Source organism: Dendrobates tinctorius, unplaced genomic scaffold (assembly GCF_039654945.1).
Source record: "Dendrobates tinctorius isolate UK_male_01 unplaced genomic scaffold, ASM3965494v1 ptg000029l, whole genome shotgun sequence".
In the NCBI taxonomy this organism is placed as follows: domain Eukaryota; kingdom Metazoa; phylum Chordata; class Amphibia; order Anura; family Dendrobatidae; genus Dendrobates; species Dendrobates tinctorius.
This window is the reverse complement of record NW_027361697.1, coordinates 61,435,206-61,448,088: the sequence shown is the minus strand read 5'-3', so window position 1 is coordinate 61,448,088 and position 12,883 is coordinate 61,435,206.

The following is a 12,883-nucleotide window of genomic DNA, read 5'->3' as shown; positions in this document are numbered from 1 at the left end:
TTTCCAGGAGATAAGTATGGCCCTCTGAAGCTCAGCGGAGGCTGCAGAGTGGGATTCCATGAGGTTCTCCATAATCCTTCTCTCCGTAAGGATCTCATGTCTTTTGGACTTTCTAATTTTCTCAAGATTTTGTCGTTTGGACGCCATTTCAGAGGCGTCAGTGTCCATGTTCGATAGAGTAATGTCTTTTCGCCCTAAAGCGAATAATAATACCTGCTCTTCATTTAATCCTCTCCTCTCTCTCAGTACCCGATCTCGTTGGGCTCGTCTTCTCTCTTTATCCATTTTGTAATCAATTTTTGCTTCGTTCATCACGAAAAACAAAAGGAACTCCCTCACCCTTGGGGGTCTGTGAGGCAGTGATTTCCTACGGGCTGTAACACTGGAATGTAGAATGTGATGATGTCATCACCTCATTGTGACATAGATTGTACCGTGATGTCACAATGAGAATCATGTAGATGGACAGATACATAGACGATAGATATAAACTTTGTAGTATATATATATATAAAATTAAATAATATAAATAAAATCTAAAAAATATATATAATTTTAAGCAGAAAATTTAATGTAGGGTCACTGTTTAGGAAATAAATATAAGCAGGAAAGGTGGAATTTAATACATTACATAATTAAGGCTTAAATGCTGCTATGAATCTCAGTTCTCAGATGTAGTTCAAATTTTAAGGTTAAGTGGAAACACCCATTAAATTGTATATACACATTAAACAGTATCATGGTAACAAGTTTTGACTTTTCAGTCAGCTAAATCTCTTATGGCCCATTTACAATTTGCCTAAAAATTCCGCACACCTTAATAAAGGTCATTGTATCCTTGGGGTATGTGCACACATTAAGAATTTGGTGCAGAAATTTCTGCATCTCTTGGCAGGAAAAACATTGCATAAAATAGGCAGCTTTTTTTGCTGTGTTACTTTACTTGCGTTTCTTGGTGCAGATTTTACCCCACTCATTAGTATGGATGAAATCTGCATCAAAAACGATGAAAGAATTGATGTGTTTCAGGTTTAAATCTGCACTGAATCTACAAGGAAAAAATAAGCAACGCGTGCATGAAACTTCAGGATTCTCATTCGCTTCCCTGGCATCAGGAGACCCTTCAGGTTTTGCGACAAATCCGCACACAGCATAATAATCTGACACTTATTAGATAGATCCATTTATTAGAAAGAGGAATTTTGGAATGGGGAAATGGATTTATTCTGTCTTCTGTGTTTTTCCACTTCTTACCCAAAACTGCAGGGTCTCCTTTTTGATGTTCTCGTCCAAAATGTTCAGTATTAGTAGGTGATGGATTGTCAGAATCTGGCCCCGGAACACCAGGCCTCACTAGTTGCGAGTCCTAGCCCCGTACTCTTCCACCTGCTCTTGCTCTGGATCTTCCAGTTATGATTTAATCTAGAATATTTTGCCTTCGTAATCCAGAGACAGACTACAACACCGCCCAAGCATTCACCCTCTGCTCCCTAGACTTTCTATCTGCGAAGTGACTGCCTCTAGGCAAAAGATGACGATGGTGGTAGTAGTTGCATTTAAGACACAGTTGTGAAGCAGCCATAACAACTTGAAACAGAAGTATTTTTACCGAGACACCACACTGCTCAATATGTGGCCTGTGTTTTTATTTTTTCCTCAAAAATAGTGTATAGACCTAGGGTAACAGACAGCAAATACAGTGGAATGTACGCCTGAATTGCCACAATTTGTAGGCCACAAATAGATCAGGCGTCTGACAGCGATACCAGACTGTTCAATATGTGGCCTGTATTCTTTAATTTTTTACCGTAAAATAGTGTTTAGAGGTAGGGTAACACACAGCAAAAAAGGTGAATGGAAGCCTCAAAAGCACACTTTGTAGCCCACAGATAGAGGAGGCGTGTCACAGAAATACCACACTGTTCAGTATGTGGCCTGTAGTTTTCTAATTTTTTACCCCAAAATAGTGTATAGACCTAGGGTAGCAGACAGCAAAAAAGAGGAATGTAGGCCTGAAAAGTAGAGCACAGATAGACCAGGCGTCTGATGGAGATAACAGACTGTTAATTATGTGGCCTGGAGTTTTTTTTAATTTTTTTTTACCTTAAAATACTGTATAGATCTAGGGTAACAGACAGCAAAAACAGTTTAATATACCCCGGAAATGCCACAACTTGTAGAACACAGATAGATCTGGTATCTGACGGAGATAGAACACTGTTATATATGTGGCCTGGATTGTTTTTGGCCCGCCAAAATGGTCAATAAGTTGGCGATGACACTAAAAAGAATTGTTGGAGTACTAAAATTGTAAAATATTTAGCGCAACGATATGCGATGCGTGTGGCATAAAAACACAGTGATAAATATATGAACTGTAGCTAAATATTTTTTGGCCAGCTAAATATTTTTTGGTTAGCAAAGTTGTATACAAAAATGTTGTAAGACACTCCAAAAATACTACAGTACCACAAAAAAAGGCCATAATTTTCTGCGCACTCAGGTGTGAGGCCTAGGACGGACAAAGCCGTTTTAAATTGCTGGATTTTCACACTGTTGTATTAAAATGATCTGGCTGTAGTCTGCAGTGTGAACAAGCAAATAAATGTAGAAAAAAGGGGGCTCTGGATTGTCTGCCAGGCTATTGGATTGCCCACCTGGGCAGTAGGGATACTCGGTACCGGGCCTCTTCTTAAAGGGGCAGTGTCAAGGCAGCAGTGACCCGGTTCTTGGCCCTGGGCGTCAAATAAAAGGGGATATTTACAGGGGAAAAATAAAGAGTTTGTAAAATGTTCGTGACGCCACCTGTGGTTCCCGGTCAGAGGTGACCAGCGCTGCAGGGCAGAGCCGCTGGGACTGATGGTGATGCAGCAGAGTTGGTATAGCTCTCCACAGGCAGAGCTTTCTCCCAGGGCAGCAGTTGTAGTAAATATGTTGTGTTTGATGATGATAGATGTAGCAGTGCTGAGTAGGTGTTGCAGAAAGAATTCAGAGGACAAAGCTGAGTGCAGTTCCAAAGCTTTACTCACAGTTCTGATGCGCATATGCCCGCTTGATGCTGCGTCCTCCAGGTGAGAGGTCCAGCAAACTTCCCAGCGAATGGAGAACACCTTTCCAGTACTCCTTTCAGTATGTGCCTTTCCTGACCGTCTCACTATGCTGGCTTTTCTACTTCTCTTCCTTCCCAACACTTCACAGTAAGTGTCCAGGCCAGCAGCCGCGGATCTTGTCGGGTAACGTCCTCCCTGCGTTCCTTTGCTCCCTCCGGAGAAGATAACTGTGGCTCATGGCTGAGTTACCCAATGGTGCCTCTGCCTTCGGCTTGCTATTTGAGTCTGCTGAGATCGCCACTAGGCTCGGGGGCCGATACCCCTCTGCGACCTGATCCCTCCACTCGATGTCTGCCGGCATGGAACTAGCACCACGGGCAGTATGGTCGCTGCGCTGTGCCTCTAGGGATCCCTTCCCTCTTCAGGGAGCTTCCTTCTGTTCCTTTCCTTCCAGCAGCTCCTCCTGACCAGGAGCTGCTCCACACGTCTGTTCACCTCTTCCCCTACTGGAAGACTCTCTACACACGTCCTTCCCCTTCCTCCCCTCAGGGAAGACTCTTTACTAAACTCTCTCTTCTCCTGCTCTAAGCCCTCTAGTTCCACCCACCTTCCAACACCTTTTACCACCCGGCAGGGTTGAGATCCTCCTCCGTTGAGGTCCATCCAGGGTGCCCTGCTGTTCTAGGGTGTGTGTTGGGTGCAGGTGTTAGTCCTGTTAGGTGTCTCCATCGTACCGGGGAAGTGGGATACCACACCTCTGGGTGAGGTGCAGTACCTCTGTGGCGACTGAACCCTCAGTGGCGCCACATTATGAAACGCCGCAGCCATCTTAGTTGTGATCGTGGAGTGATTGGCTGGCCGAACTGTATCATCAGGGGTATAAGAGACCGGATGCCGCCCTGCTCGACACATTCAGCTCTGTTGTGAGAGAGTGTAGGTAGAGCGGCTGCATTGATAGGGTCAGAATTGGAGATTTCTTAGTTAGTGTGGGGTCTACCATTCTAAATACTGACATCCAGCTTAACCAACAGTCCTTCTAAGGACTAATTCCGGAGTTTATAGGTTCCAGTATTAGACAGGCAGGGTAGTGTACGTCACTGTATACACATCAGTGCAAGGCCTGAAGGCATTGTATGTGTGTATATAGAGCACTGCATACATCAAGAGGGTCCATTCCCTTCCTGTGTTCTGGTGCTGCTGCTGCTACCTGTGGGATATATTAGCTGTATATAGCTAGCTCCAGGTGTAATTGGAATACAAGCCACACATTTTTTGGTGTAGTATCTCCGTGCCAGCTCATATCTGTAAAAACAATATCAGGATCAGAGATCAAAGATATATATATATATATATATATATATATATATATATAGGGTAATAAGCAATATTTCAATTGATTAAATGATTATTGTTACAGTGGTGGAATACACATAAAAATTAATACACATAATTAAAAAATAATACCAAGACACTGCTACCTAGAGGTGTCAGCACAACTATCATATATTGTTTATATATATAAAAAATGATATTTCATGCAGAAATGGCCCTAAAAAATCCTTTATCAGTAGTCAGGAAAAACCTGAACAATATAAATCCATAAGTCATTAATTAAATCTCTAAAACATAAGGATCAGGGACAATAAAAGAGTAAAAGTGCTAAAAAATATTAAAAAATATATTATTTGTGCAAAAAATAAATAATAACTATATATATACAGTGGGGCAAAAAAGTATTTAGTCAGTCAGCAATAGTGCAAGTTCCACCACTTAAAAAGATGAGAGGCGTCTGTAATTTACATCATAGGTAGACCTCAACTATGGGAGACAAACTGAGAAAAAAAAATCCAGAAAATCACATTGTATGTTTTTTTTTCATTTTATTTGCATATTATGGTGGAAAATAAGTATTTGGTCAGAAACAAAATTTCATCTCAATACTTTGTGATATATCCTTTGTTGGCAATGACAGAGGTCAAACGTTTTCTGTAAGTCTTCACAAGGTTGCCACACACTGTTGTTGGTATGTTGGCCCATTCCTCCATGCAGATCTCCTCTAGAGCAGTGATGTTTTTGGCTTTTCGCTTGGCAACACGGACTTTCAACTCCCTCCAAAGGTTTTCTATAGGGTTGAGATCTGGAGACTGGCTAGGCCACTCCAGGACCTTGAAATGCTTCTTACGAAGCCACTCCTTCGTTGCCCTGGCGGTGTGCTTTGGATCATTGTCATGTTGAAAGACCCAGCCACGTTTCATCTTCAATGCCCTTGCTGATGGAAGGAGGTTTGCACTCAAAATCTCACGATACATGGCCCCATTCATTCTTTCATGTACCCGGATCAGTCGTCCTGGCCCCTTTGCAGAGAAACAGCCCCAAAGCATGATGTTTCCACCACCATGCTTTACAGTAGGTATGGTGTTTGATGGATGCAACTCAGTATTCTTTTTCCTCCAAACACGACAAGTTGTGTTTCTACCAAACAGTTCCAGTTTGGTTTCATCAGACCATAGGACATTCTCCCAAAACTCCTCTGGATCATCCAAATGCTCTCTAGCAAACTTCAGACGGGCCCGGACATGTACAGGCTTAAGCAGTGGGACACGTCTGGCACTGCAGGATCTGAGTCCATGGTGGCGAAGTGTGTTACTTATGGTAGGCCTTGTTACATTGGTCCCAGCTCTCTGCAGTTCATTCACTAGGTCCCCCCGCGTGGTTCTGGGATTTTTGCTCACCGTTCTTGTGATCATTCTGACCCCACGGGGTGGGATTTTGCGTGGAGCACCAGATCGAGGGAGATTATCAGTGGTCTTGTATGTCTTCCATTTTCTAATTATTGCTCCCACAGTTGATTTCTTCACTCCAAGCTGGTTGGCTATTGCAGATTCAGTCTTCCCAGCCTGGTGCAGGGCTACAATTTTGTTTCTGGTGTCCTTTGACAGCTCTTTGGTCTTCACCATAGTGTAGTTTGGAGTCAGACTGTTTGAGGGTGTGCACAGGTGTCTTTTTATACTGATAACAAGTTTAAACAGGTGCCATTACTACAGGTAATGAGTGGAGGAAAGAGGAGACTCTTAAAGAAGAAGTTACAGGTCTGTGAGAGCCAGAAATCTTGATTGCTTGTTTCTGACCAAATACTTATTTTCCACCATAATATGCAAATAAAATGAAAAAAAAAACAGACAATGTGATTTTCTGGATTTTTTTTTCTCAGTTTGTCTCCCATAGTTGAGGTCTACCTATGATGTAAATTACAGACGCCTCTCATCTTTTTAAGTGGTGGAACTTGCACTATTGCTGACTGACTAAATACTTTTTTGCCCCACTGTATATATATATCGTGATGCAGTGACCCCTGTGACAGCTAGAGGGCGCTGTATGGGCTGCCCGGGACATGCATGCAGGTATTCCCTTTGTTATGATGGGAAAATGGTGAGCGGCAGGATTATAAATGGCCGATATGTATCACAGGGGTGGGTGCCTGTGATGGAATTTGGAATATGTATTAATCAGCAGAGATAATACTGCTGAGGGTTTGTTGCTGTGTATTGGGAAAGCTTCTAGGTGACTTGGTGAGATGGGTGGGACCAGTCACCTACAAACCCACCAAGGGGCATGTGTCTGAATGCCCAATGTAAAGCCTATATGTGTGTGGCTGTGTGTGGAATAGGACCTGTAGTGATGTCATGACCATGTAATCCATACCTCACCTGTGGGTGTGGTTATGTACCATATAATGTGCCTGGGGTCTGGTCACATAGGGAGAGAGTTAATTTTTAGTGTTCAGGTTGAACATTCTATTGACTTTGAAATCTTTTCCTCCATTGATTTACAAGTGAACACTAAACTCAGTAAGTAAATATCACTCTATGTAAATGTTTTTAGTCTAAATTAATCTTTTTGATATATACTATTTATATACAGTGGGGAAAATAAATATTTGATACACTACCGATTTTGCAAGTTTTCCCACCTACACTTCACCTGTGAGAGACAGAATCTAAAAATAAAATCCAGAAAATCACATTGTATGATTTTTACATAATTAATTTGCATTTTGAAAAAAGTATTTCATCACCTACTAACAAGCAAGAGTTCTGGTTCTCACAGACCTGTTAGTTTTTCTTTAGGAAGCCTCCTACTCTGCACTCATTACTTGTATTAATTGCACCTGTTTGTACTCGTTACCTGTACAAAAGACACCTGTCCACACACTCAATCACACTCCAACAACTCCACCATGGCCAAGACCAAAGAGCTGTCTCAGGACACCAGGGACAAAATTGTAGACCTGCACAAGGCTGTTATGGACTACAAGACAATAGGCAAGCGGCTTGGTGGAGAAGGCAACAACTGTTGGAGCAATTATTAGAAAATGGAAGAAACACAAGATCACTGTCAATCTTCCTCAGTCTGGGGCTCCATTCAAGATCTCGCAACGTGGGAATAAGGATGATTCTGAGAAAGGAAAGGAATCAGTTCAGAACTAGACGGGAGGACATGACCAATGACCTGAAGAGAGCTGAGTCTACAGTTTCAAACATTACCATTAGTAACACACTACGCCGTCATGGATTAAAATCCTGCAGGACACTCAAAGTCCACCTGCTCACTCAGCACTTGTCCAGGCCCATTTGAAGTTCGACAGCGATCATCTGTATGTAGTGTCGGACTGCGGTGCCAAGGGCCCACCAGTAAAATGGACTTTGGGGGCCCCCTTGTTACCTGCACACAAATATTACACTACAGTTGCTCACAAATTTACCTATAGCAGTATATAATAATAAACTGGCTAGTTTGGTTAATGAATGATGAGATGCTGCTTTTTTCTGTATAGAGTGAATTATGCCAAGTTCTGCCCACACAATGGGATTGGGGGCCCAGATCTGCACAGGGACCCACCGGGGAATTCCCCTGTTACCCTATGGGCCAGTCCGAGTCTGGCTCCGGAGATCGTGGTACGCGTAGACACTGAATGCATACCACGATCTCCGACGCCATACTTACATACTTACCTGACCGGGAGGAGTGATGCCGTGGTGCTTCTCTTCTCGCTGGAGACCGGGCAGGAGTTCGGCGTCGCAATCACGCATGCGCATAGCGCTATTTGGCGCCATTTTACTGAAGACACATTTGCAGTGTGTCTTCAGCAATATGGCGCCGGACAGCGCGGTATGGGCATGCGTGTACTCCAGCGCTGCACTCCTCCCCCGGCCTGTGGCAGAACAGGACAGTTCTGGAGCACAGGGAAGAAAGGTGAGTATAAATATTTTTTTTGTATGTGTGCAGTTTAATAGGGGTCACAGGGACATTACATATCAGGATAAGGGGGTGAGAGATAGCATGCATACCAGGATAAGGGGTGAGGGGACCATGCATGCCAGAATTGGGGGGTGAGGGGACCATGCATATCAGTATTGGGGGGTGAGGGGACCATGCATATCAGGATTGGGGGGTGAGGGGACCATGCATATCAGGATTGGGGGTTAGGGGACCATGCATACCAGGATTGGGGGATGAGGGGACCATGCATACCAGGATTGGGGGTGAGGGAACCATGCATACGAGGATGAGGAATGGGGTGCCATGCATACCAGGTTTGGGGGGGTGAGGGGACCATACATACCAGAATAGGGATGAGGAGGCCATGCATACCATTATAAGGATGAGGGGGCCATACATTCCATTATAGGGATGAGGGGGTGCCATGCATACCCGGATAGGAGGGGGGCAGCACATACCAGGATGGGAAACCATATACCAATAAAAATGTTCACCACCCGGGCATAGAACGGGTTCAATAGCTAGAAGGCTATAACAGTTTAGGAGACCCACTGTTTAATAATGGCCCTTTAACCCCTTCCAGACATCCGACGTACTATCCCGTCCATGGGACCCGGGCCCCTATGCCCATGGACGGGATAGTACGTCTACCGCGATCAGCGGCGCCCACGTGGTGAGCGCCGCTGATCGCGGCCGGGTGTCAGCTGATAATCACAGCTGACACCCGGCACTATGTGTCAGGGGCGGTCACGGACCGCCCCCGACACGTTAACCCCTTGCACACCGCGATCAAACATGATCGCGGTGTACCGGGAGTTAAAGGGAAGCATCGGCAGGGAGGGGGCTCCCTCCGCGCTTCCCTGAGCCCCCCACGGCAGCGCAATGTGCAGCGCTGCTGCGGGGGGCTCCTTTCCTCCAGGCCCCCGAATCCAAGATGGCGACGGGGCCTTCGGGGGCCTGGAGGAAGCTGGCTTCCTCAGTGCCTGCAAAGCGCAGGCAAGAGGAAGTCTTCTTCAATGCCTGTGACAGATTGCTGATCTGTCACAGTGATCTGTGATGTGACAGATCAGCGATCTGTCACAGGACAGTGATGTCCCACCTGGGACTATGTAATAAAGTGAAGAAAAAATAAAAAAAAAGTGTAAAAATAATTTTAAAAAAATCGCCAAATAAATTAGTAAAAAAAAAAAAAAAAATTCCCCAATAAATTCATTTTTTGAAAATAAAAAAACCCCAAAACAATAAAAGTACACATATTAGGTATCGCTGCGTCCGTAACGACCCGCCCTATAAAACTGTCCCATTATTTAACCCCTTTAGTGAACCCCTTAAAAAATAAAAATAAAAAACGAAGCAAAAAATAATGATTTATTATCATACCGCCAAACAAAAAGTGTAATAACGCGCGATCAAAAAGACGCATATAAATATCCATGGTACTGCTGAAAACGTCATCTTGTCCCGCAAAAAACGAGCTGCCACACAGCATCATCAGCGAAAAAATACAAAAGTTATAGCTCGCAGAATAAAGCGATGCAAAAATAATTATTTTTTAAATAAAATAGTTTTCATTGCATAAAACCGACAAAACATAAAAAAACGACCTAAATGAGGTATCGCTGTAACTGTACTGACCCGAAGAATAAAACCGCTTTATCAATTTTATCGCACGCGGAACGGTGTAAACGCACTCCCCCAAAAGAAATTCATGAAACGCTGGTTTTTGTTCTTTCTGCGTCCCAAAAATCGGAATAAAAAGCGATGAAAAAATGTCACGTGCCCGAAAATGGTACCAATAAAAACGTCAACTCGTCCCGCAAAAAATAAGACCTCACATGACTCGGTGGGTCAAAATACGGAAAAATTATAGCTCTCAATATGTGGTGATGCAAAAACTATTTTTACAATAAAAAGCGTCTTTTAGCGTGCGACAGCTGCCAAAAATAAAAACCGCCATAAATAGTAAATCAAACCCCCCGTTATCACCCCCTTAGTTAGGGAAAAATAATAAAATTAAAAAAATGTATTTATTTCCATTTTTCCATTAGGGTTAGGGTTAGGGCTAGGGTTAGGGTTAGGGTTAGGGCTTGGGTTAGGGCTAGGGTTAGGGCTGAGATTAGGGTTAGGGGTGTGTTGGGGTTCGGGTTGGAGTTAGAATTGGGGGTTTCCACTGTTTGGGCACATCAGGGGCTCTCCAAATGCAACATTGCGTCTGATCTCAATTCCAGCCAATTCTGAGTTGAAAAAGTCATATGGTGCTCCTTCCCTTCCAAGCTCTGCCATGCGCCCAAACAGTGTTTTACCCCCACATGTAGGGTATCAGCCTACTCAGGACAAATTGCAAAACAATTTTTGGGGTCCAATTTCTCCTGTTACCCTTAGGAAAATAAAAAATTGGGGGCAAAAATATCATTTTTGTGGAAAAAAATGATTGTTTTATTTTCACGTCTGAGCGTTATAAACTTCTGTGAAGCACTTGGGGGTTCAAAGTGCTCACCACACATCTAGATAAGTTCCGTGGGGGGGTCTAGTGTCCAAAATGGGGTCACTTGTTGGGAGTTTCAATAGTTTAGGTACATCAGGGGCTCTCCAAACGCACATGACACCCGCAGACCATTCCATCAAAGTCTGCATTCCAAAATGGCACTGCTTCTCTTCCGAGCCCCGACGTGTGTCCATACAGTAGTTTTCTCCCACATATGGGGTGTCAGCGTACTCATGGCAAATTGGACAACAACTTTTGCGGTCCAATTTCTCCTGTTACCCTTGGGAAAATGAAAAAATTGGGGACTAATTGATCATGTTTGTGGAAAAAATACGATTTTTTTATTTTCATGCCCCGGCATTATAAACTTCTGTGAAGCCCTTGGGGGTTCAAAGTGCTCACCACACATCTAGACAAGTTCCTTAGGGGTTCTCGTTTCCAAAATGGTGTCATTTGTGGGTGTTTCCACTGTTTAGGTACATTAGGGGCTCTCCAAAGGCAACATGACACCCACAGACCATTCCATCAAAGTCTGCATTCCAAAACGTCACTACTTCCCTTCCGAGCCCTGACGTGTGTCCATACAGTAGTTTTCTCCCACATATGGGGTGTCAGCGTACTCAGGACAAATTGGACAACAACTTTTGGGGTTCAATTTCTCCTGTTACCCTTGGGAAAATAAAAAAATTGGGGAATAATTGATCATGTTTGTGGAAAAAATACGATTTTTTTATTTTCATGCCCTGGCATTATAAACTTCTGTGAAGCCCTTGGAGGTTCAAAGTGCTCACCTCACATCTAGATAAGTTCCTTAGGGTGTCTAGTTTTCAAAATGGGGTCATTTGTGGGGAGTTTCCACTGTTTAGGTACATTAGGGGCTCTCCAAAGGCAACATGACACCCGCAGACCATTCCATCAATGTCTGCATTCCAAAACGTCACTACTTCCCTTCCGATCCCCGACGTGTTCCCATACAGTAGTTTTCTCCCACATATGGGGTATCAGCATACTCAGGACAAATTGGACAACAACTTTTGGGGTCCAATTTCTCCTGTTACCCTTGGGAAAATAAAAAAAATGGTGACTAAAAGATCATGTTTGTGGAAAAAATACGAATTTTTTATTTTCACACCCGGGCGTTATAAACTTCTGTGAAGCACTGGGGGGTTCAAAGTGCTCACCACACATCTAGATAAGTTCCTTGGGGGGTCTAGTTTACAAAATGGTGTCATTTGTGGGGGGTTTCCACTGTTTAGGTACATCAGGGGTTTTCCAATCGCGACATGGTGTCCGATCTCAATTCCAGCCAAAAACGTCAAATGGCGCTGCTTCCCTTCTGAGCTCTGCCATGCGCCCAAATAGTGGATTACCCCCACATGTGGGGTATCAGCATACTCAGGACAAATTGCACAATAACTTTTAGGGTGCTGTTACCCTTGGAAAAATAAGAATTGAGGGTGAAAAGATCATTTTTGTGGAAAAAATATGATTTTTTAATTGTACAGCTTTATGTTATAAACTTCTGTGAAGCCCTTGGGGGTTCAAAGATCTCACCACACATCTAGATAAGTTCCTTAGGGGGTCTAGTTTCCAAAATGGTGTCATTTGTGGGGGGTTTCCACTGTTTAGGTACATCAGGGTTTTCCAATCGCGACATGGTGTCCGATCTCAATTCCAGCCAAAAACGTCAAATGGCGCTGCTTCCCTTCCGAGCTCTGCCATGCGCCCAAATAGTGGTTTACCCCCACATGTGGGGTATCAGCGTACTCAGAACAAATTGCCCAATAACTTTTAGGGTGCTGTTACCCTTGGAAAAATAAGAATTGAGGGTGAAAAGATCATTTTTGTGGAAAAAATATGATTTTTTAATTGTATGGCTTTATGTTATAAACTTCTGTGAAGCCCTTGGGGGTTCAAAGTTCTCACCACACATCTAGATAAGCTCCTTAGGGGGTCTAGTTTCCAAAATGGTGTCATTTGTGGGGGGTTTCCACTGTTTAGGTACATCAGGGTTTTCCAATCGCGACATGGTGTCCGATCTCAATTCCAGCCAAAAACGTCAAATGGC